The sequence below is a fragment of the Sciurus vulgaris genome (genome assembly GCF_902686455.1).
Source record: "Sciurus vulgaris genome assembly, chromosome: 7".
NCBI classification, from domain to species: Eukaryota; Metazoa; Chordata; class Mammalia; order Rodentia; family Sciuridae; genus Sciurus; species Sciurus vulgaris.
Genome location: NC_136467.1, coordinates 2,318,815 through 2,325,842, shown reverse-complemented (window position 1 = coordinate 2,325,842; position 7,028 = coordinate 2,318,815).

Below are 7,028 nucleotides of genomic sequence, written 5' to 3'. Positions count from 1 at the left end.
ATCCCAAGAGGAGCTCTGGCAGCAAGGATCCTGCTGGCCTCTGGCCTCTGGCTCCAGTAGCCGTGCACCTCAGGAGGCCGTGGCCTCCCAGGTCTGTAAGGAGCCGCCTCCCTCCCCTCAGCAGCCCCTCCTTGGTGTTCCAGCCGTGTCTGCGGGCTGACCCGACGCTCAGAGGGACTGCTGGGCTGTAAGTAGCTGGCTCCTCTGTTGCAAGGTCCCCGAATCTTCACCTCTGTGCTTTCAGGGTGCTTTTCCAGAGGGCTCAGAGACCCTCCTGCCAGGCCGAAGCCCAGGACCTCCAGAGGGCTGAATCCCAGCAAGGCCTGTGGGTGTTCTCGGGCGGAGACCCCGCCCCGAGTCTACCTTTTGAGCCGGGTTCTGCGGAGAGCAGACGAGCTGGAGCAGAGCCCCAGGCCTCTTGGCTCGTCTGTTTGTCCAGCTGTGCTTGCCCTGTGAGCGAGCTTTACCATGAGCAAGTCATAGGTGGAAGGAGGCTTCCCTGCACCGAAAGGCCCCACCACCCGCTCAGGGCTTCTAGGCCCCTGGGCCCTGAGCGCCTGGCCATGTTTCTGGGGGCCCCACAGGGTGGGCAGGGCTCCTGCGCTGAGCAGGTGTTTTCCGCAACACCTGCCTGCGGTCTCTGAGAAGGTGCTCAGGTGGACAAGGCAGGGCGCGCAGGACGGCTGGGGACGGCAGCTAGAGGATCCCCGCTGGAGTTTCCATTCCAAGGACATCGAAAGCCACCTTCAAGCCTGCCTTGACCTACATTTTAGTGGAGCTAATCAAGCTTTCGTGGATTTTCTTTAAATGAGGAAAAGAAAGGTTTTAAATTTTCTTCTCTGAGACCTTATGACTTTTCATTTAAATAGTTCTTTTTCAAACAATTTCTTGCAGGAAAGTGTATTTTTTTCAGTTAACCCTGTATCTCTGGCCATTTTAGTAATTCCTAATAATTAAGAGAGTTGTAAGAATTAAATGCGTTAATACCCACAAACACTTGGAATAACACCTGACAGTAAAGTACAGCATCGGTTCCCATGTTTTCCATAGGGACCAGCCCGTCTTGCTCCTTCCTCGGCATGCTTATGTCCTTAGGTGGGAGGATGGTGCCTGCAGGCACATCATGTGCTCACAGCCAGTTTCTCAGGTCAGACACACAGACTCCTGGTCTCACAGCGCTTGGTAAGACACGTGGGGGACCAGTCCTGGGGCCTTCCCTCATGGATGGGAAAGCCCAGAGTCCGAGCGTATTCAGTAGGAAGCGAGTGTCCTGCCCAGAGCTGTGGCTCCCACAGGCCCTCTTCTCCCAACCCACTTCCCCTGGCTCACTCCACAGGGGAGCTTCGACCTGCCTTCCCACCTGGGGAGTTCAGACCCCCAACCCCTGCCCCCATTTGCCCCTGGGGCAAACACAGCTCAGAACAAAGCAAACAGACCTTCAGTGGGACAAATTATGCCTAGAAATGCATCACTTAAAACGACTTCTCCTTTTCCACGTTAGGTAAAAGGTGAGAAAATTATTTTATCAGTTTGGACTATGGAAGGATTTTTAAACTATTTCCCAAAACTCAAAAGTCACAAAAGATAAGATAGACCAGTTTGCCCACATAAAAGTCTTAAAAACCTTCATGGCAAAAAGAAAAATGGCATCTTAAATGGCTATTAAAGCAACAGAATCTGCAGTTTACATCTCAGCCAAAGGGATCTTCCTAATATAAAAGGCCAAAATTGATTAAGAAAAAAAGAGAAAGAAGCCCAATGATTCAGTAGAACATGGGCAAGGAATGCAAATAGATGTTTCCAGAAAAGGAAATACAAGTTTTCCTAAACACATGCGCACACGCACGCACACAGGAGATGCTCGGCTTCATTCAACACATTCAAAATGCAAACGAATGTACAATGATGTTTGACACACCGGCCCAGGAGGGCCAGGCTGCGTGGACGGGCTTCTCCTGCTGTCCTGAGACTGTAGCATGGTGCACACCCCACAGACACATTGGCCCAGGCCTCGGATCCCGAGGGTGCATCCCCTTTACCTGAAAATGTCCCTTTACGGGCAGACAACCTTGCTCATATGAGAAATGGTGTATCTACAGTGACCTTTCTTCACAGCAGAACTTAAAACGGTGGGAGGTGGAGAAAACCCGCATGCCTGCCAGTCAGTGGAGAGGCAGTGAGGCAGGGCCCTGCCCCAGGCCACTGTTTCCGCTCTCGGTACTGTTCCTCTGTGTTTCTGAATAGCAAGCCCTGTTGTGTTTTCAGTCTTTCCCAAATAGTGAGCTTAAGGCAGGTGTTTGGCAAACGGATTTAACAAGATAAAATGACAGTTCCCTTCTCTCAGTTTCATCAAATGCTCTTCCTGTATCTCTTCTGCGGATCACTGATTCTCTTAGCTCTTTAATGGAATAAGTTAGTAAATTTCCTACTGTGGAACCACCTTGATAATTCCAGGGCCCCTGTGTAATCACAATGTGTTGTTTTTGATCAATTTTGGTTAGTTTGGGACTCACTATTTCACTTTCCAGGAGAGGCCTGTCCGTCAGTGAGCTGGGTCGGGCGTTCTCCTACTGTGCTGTGAGTGGCGGTGGCCTCGGGGTCGTAGGAGGCTTACAGAAGGGACACCAGCTGCCTCTGAGTCTGCCTCTGGACCAACCTGTATGAAATAAGGAACTACCTGTTCCTTAAAAGTTCAGGGGTTGCTAACGAAGATATAAATGCACATGACAAAACTTGTTATTTCAGTCATTTTGAGCATGCAGCTCAGGGGCATTAAGTCTGCTCCTGTTGTTTCCAGCTGACACCGCCATCCATGCAGCCTTTCCACCTTCCCAAACTACAACTCCGCCCTGTCAACCCAGCCCCTCTGGCTCCCCAGCCCCTGGCTGCCCCATCTGCTCCCGTCCCTGTGAGCTTGACCACCACAGGCGCCTCACATAAATGCAACCGCAGCCTTCTGTGACCCGCCAAGTCCCCTCGGTGAAGCCTTCTCGAGGTTGGCGCACCTGGCGGGCGACGAAGGAAGCCGAGCGCTACTTCCCACAGGGCGGACCGCATGCTGGCGGCTGCTCTGAGCAGGGTGCAGGCATCGGTTCCCACCGCCCGTGCTCTGGGGGCCCACAGCCTGCCTGCTACGTTCAGCTTCTGAATGGGAAGTGGGGCGCGCCGGGTCCTCTCGCCCTCAGGTGTGCCTGTCGCTGGGTGCCTGTCGCCTGGTCCCTCGAGTCTGGCCGCCAGCCTCTCTGGCTCCCCCCAGGTCTGACACTGGTCCCAGGCTGTGGGAGGCGCTTCCGTCCCGTGCTGCCCGCGAGGGCATTAACGTCAGAGCCGACTCGTCCCAGCGTTCATCTGCCATGGAGGCGACAGGGACCATCCTTGCTCAGCAGTCCCCGTTATGGACCTTGTTTAGCTTGTCCCGCTGCTGCTGTGTGTGTGCAGTGGAGAAGGCCCTCAGGGGAATTCCGTTCCTGAACACCCAGTGTGTCCAGCGAGCGGAAAGCAGAGATGGCAGCAGGAGTGGACCCTCCAGGGCAGACCTGGCCTCGCAGGGCGACGTGAGCCGGGCCTGGGTCAGCTCACTGGCTTCTGTGCTCTTCACCCTACCTCTGAATTCACCCAAAGTGAGTGGTGGCGAATTTGCACTGGGCTTTTCCAAGGTCACTTGACACAGGAGTCAGTGGTGGTCAGTGGCAGTCTCGAGGGTTTAAAAGCCAAACGGAGATCTGAGAGCCCCAGAGAGCTGTCGAAGCCAGAGCTTGCTTTGCCTCCTTTCAGACGCGACCCAGGAGGGAGTTTGGGTCATGAAGAATGTGCCCTAATATCTGCAGGGTCAGAACGGGTGCTGTCTGACTTTGGAAGTCAAAGGCCATGCCATCCGGTCCCACTCCACATCCAGCCTAAGTGGCTGGGACAACACAGCCATGGCCCTCGCCGGCAGCTATGTGAGAGGCCATGCTCAGAGGGCAGAGACCAGGGGCAGCTCCTGCCCCAAACGGGAATGGCAAGTCACAGGTCACCCCACGCTGGCCAATGTGGGGTGTCCCGGAGGCTGTTGTCGTTGCTGGTCTCTGGAATGAGCACCCATCAACACTGGGACATGACAGTTTCAGCTGGAAGTAAGTCTCTGAGAACTCTGGAGGTGACGGGTCAGCTGTGGAGGGCAGGAGGCAAGCGTTGGCCAAAGCAACTGTCCCAGGGAGCAGCAGGGCATTGGCCACTATGACAGGGCGTGGCATCTTCCCACTAGCCCCACCTGCAGGAAAGAGCTTCTGGTGGAGGCTGAGAGCCTCGGGCCATACTGCAGGCCATTAAGGGGGTCTCAGGAGAGTCCATGCTCCAGGACATACTGCAGGCCGGTAAGGGATCTTGGGAGAGTCCATGCTCCAGGACATACTGCAGGCCACTAATGTAGTCTCAGGAGAGTCCATGCTCCAGGACTTACTGCAGGCCAGTAAGGGGTCTCAGGAGAGTCCATCCTCCAGGACATACTGCAGGCCACTAAGGAGGTCTCATGAGAGTCCATGCTCCAGGACTTCCTGCAGGCCAGTAAGGGGTCTCAGGAGAGTCCATGCTCCAGGACATACTGCAGGCCAGTAAGGGGTCTCAGGAGAGTCCATGCTCCAGGACATACTGCAGGCCACTAAGGGGTCTCAGGAGAGTCCATGCTCCAGGACATACTGCAGGCCCGTAAGGGGTCTCGGGAGAGTCCGTGCTCCAGGACATACTGCAGGCCGGTAAGGGGTCTTGGGAGAGTCCTTGCTCCTGGACATACTGCAGGTCACTAATGGAGTCTCAGGAGAGTCCGTGCTCCAGCTTGGATCATAGCATCTTCCTGGGATGCGCAGGGTTTGGGAGCCGTTGGCACCCACAAAGGGAAGGTGGAGCCCTCCTGGGCTTGGGGGTCCCCACTTTGTGCTGCGGGATGTCCTTGCAGGAGAGCAGTGGGAGCTGCCCTTGGAGTTTTCCAGGACTAAGTCCTCACACTCTCTCTTCCTGTCTCCTTAGACAACAGGCGGAAATACACACGTCCTTCTGCACGAGGTGAAACACCGCAGGGTCAGTGGGTAAGTGCTGTGCAGTGGCCTCGCTGGTGAAAACCAGAGCTCCGGGCGTGGCTTTGTCTGCACCCAGGTGCCGCAGCAGCTTTGTTCCAGGTCGGCCACAGCCAGCACCTGCTTCTAGAAATCACATTGAAGAAGGTAAGAAGAAACAGGAGAAAATAACTCAAGGGCGTATTTTATGTAGCCCTACATATCAAAATATTACCTCCCTGAGGTGCAATCATGGCAAACTTACGAATCAGACTCTACATTTTACGTTTCTTCCTTCCTCCAAAGCCGTAGGTATTTTTTCTCATGACCTGGGTTTGGCAATGTCACATGCCCACAGCACCAAGGATGACTGGTGTCTGCTGGTGGGGCAGCCCAGCTTTAGCTTGCCAGTGGACAGTCAGGCCGCCTGCCACTCTGAAAAGCTTCAGTTCTAGGCAGTGGCATGGGCCAGTGGCATCCGTTAGTGGGAGCAACAGGGCACCCATGCCCCTTGTGCCGGGGTGCAGCTGCTGAGGCTCCCCCGTGGTCAGGACCAGACCCCATTCCCTTGCTCAGCACAAGGTAGGCAGTCAGATTTTGCATGTTGTAATTTGTATTTTTAATTAGTGAGGTAAATAGTTGGCCCTGGTTTAAAGGTTATTCTTTATTCTTGTCTTTGCTTGAAATCAAATTGTTGAATTAGAAAGTGGCCAGATATAAAGATGGGAGACAGAGTGGAGGATCAGCAATAAAAGATGCCTGACGTCAGCCAGGAGACACAGTCCATCTTGCACATCAGTAGACACATCCCAGCTCCACTCCCTCCCCTCCCTGTCCCATGCCCTTGGCCACGTGACTTTGGCTCCCCCACTGAAGTCAGAGTTTATTTCTGGTCCCATCCTTGCAGATCTGGGCCCTGTGAGTAGCTTTAGCTGGGTGAACAGGGTGGGAGGGAGTGTGTGGTTCCAAGCTTAAAGGTTGTCCCAGTCTCCCCTCTGCTTTGGAGGCCTCCATTGACTCGAGGAGGGCCTGGCCACAGCCGCTGCTGGCAGCAGCTGGAGAGACCAAGGAATGGGGTCTCACCAACAGATACCCATGGTGCCGAGGGGGGCAGGCAGCTCGTGCTTTTGGTCCTGCCACGGTCGGGGTGACTTGTCACAAAGCACAAGCGTGGCCAGACTTGACAAGGCAAACCAGAGCCTGGAGAGGATCTGCCCGTGTGCTCCACGGGAGAATTCCCTAAGGGCAGCAGAGACCCAAGTCTCCTCCTGCTGGAGTCGGGGGCAGAGCCTTGTAGAAAGACACACATACACGTGCCACCTGGAAACCCCCTTGCCCTTGGCTCCATGTAGAAGAGAATGTGGTCCTCCGGTGAGGGAGGGGTGACCCACAGAGGAGAGAATCCGACGGAGAAGTCCCAGTTGCAGCGCTCAATTTAGAAACTGATTCTAGAGATTTCGAGGGAAAGAATGGAGGTACCAGAATTTTACACTCAGCCAAACTATTGTTCGACATTGAGAGCAAAGAAAAATAGCTAACCGCCCAGGCACTTTTCCACAAACGAAACTGATTACTCAATGAAATGTACCACCCACATGAAAATAAAACTCCCCAGGATGCAGATAGAATCCAACTGCAAATTCCATTCTTTTTCCACTTTCCAGCTTTTTCAAAAGTGTGTCCTGAGTAGCACGAGCCTCACACGACGTTCATGAGAACAGGTCTCGCTGCTCCCAAGCGGCTGGAGAATGTGCAGAGCGGCTGGCGGGGCCACCCTGGAGGTCCAGCTTCCCGAGGGCAAGCCCTCTCCACTCTCCGCAATACCCTGCGGCGCAGGTCAGGGGAGGGAAGGCCACCGGATTGCCAGCGAGGAGGGAGCTGGGTCAGCGCCCTGGGTCCCACTGTGTCCCACAGACTCTGGCTCGGCACACAGCACCCTAGACGTCTGCACAGGGACACACCCACCCCTACTGTGGTGCTGTCTGTGACGAGGGAAGC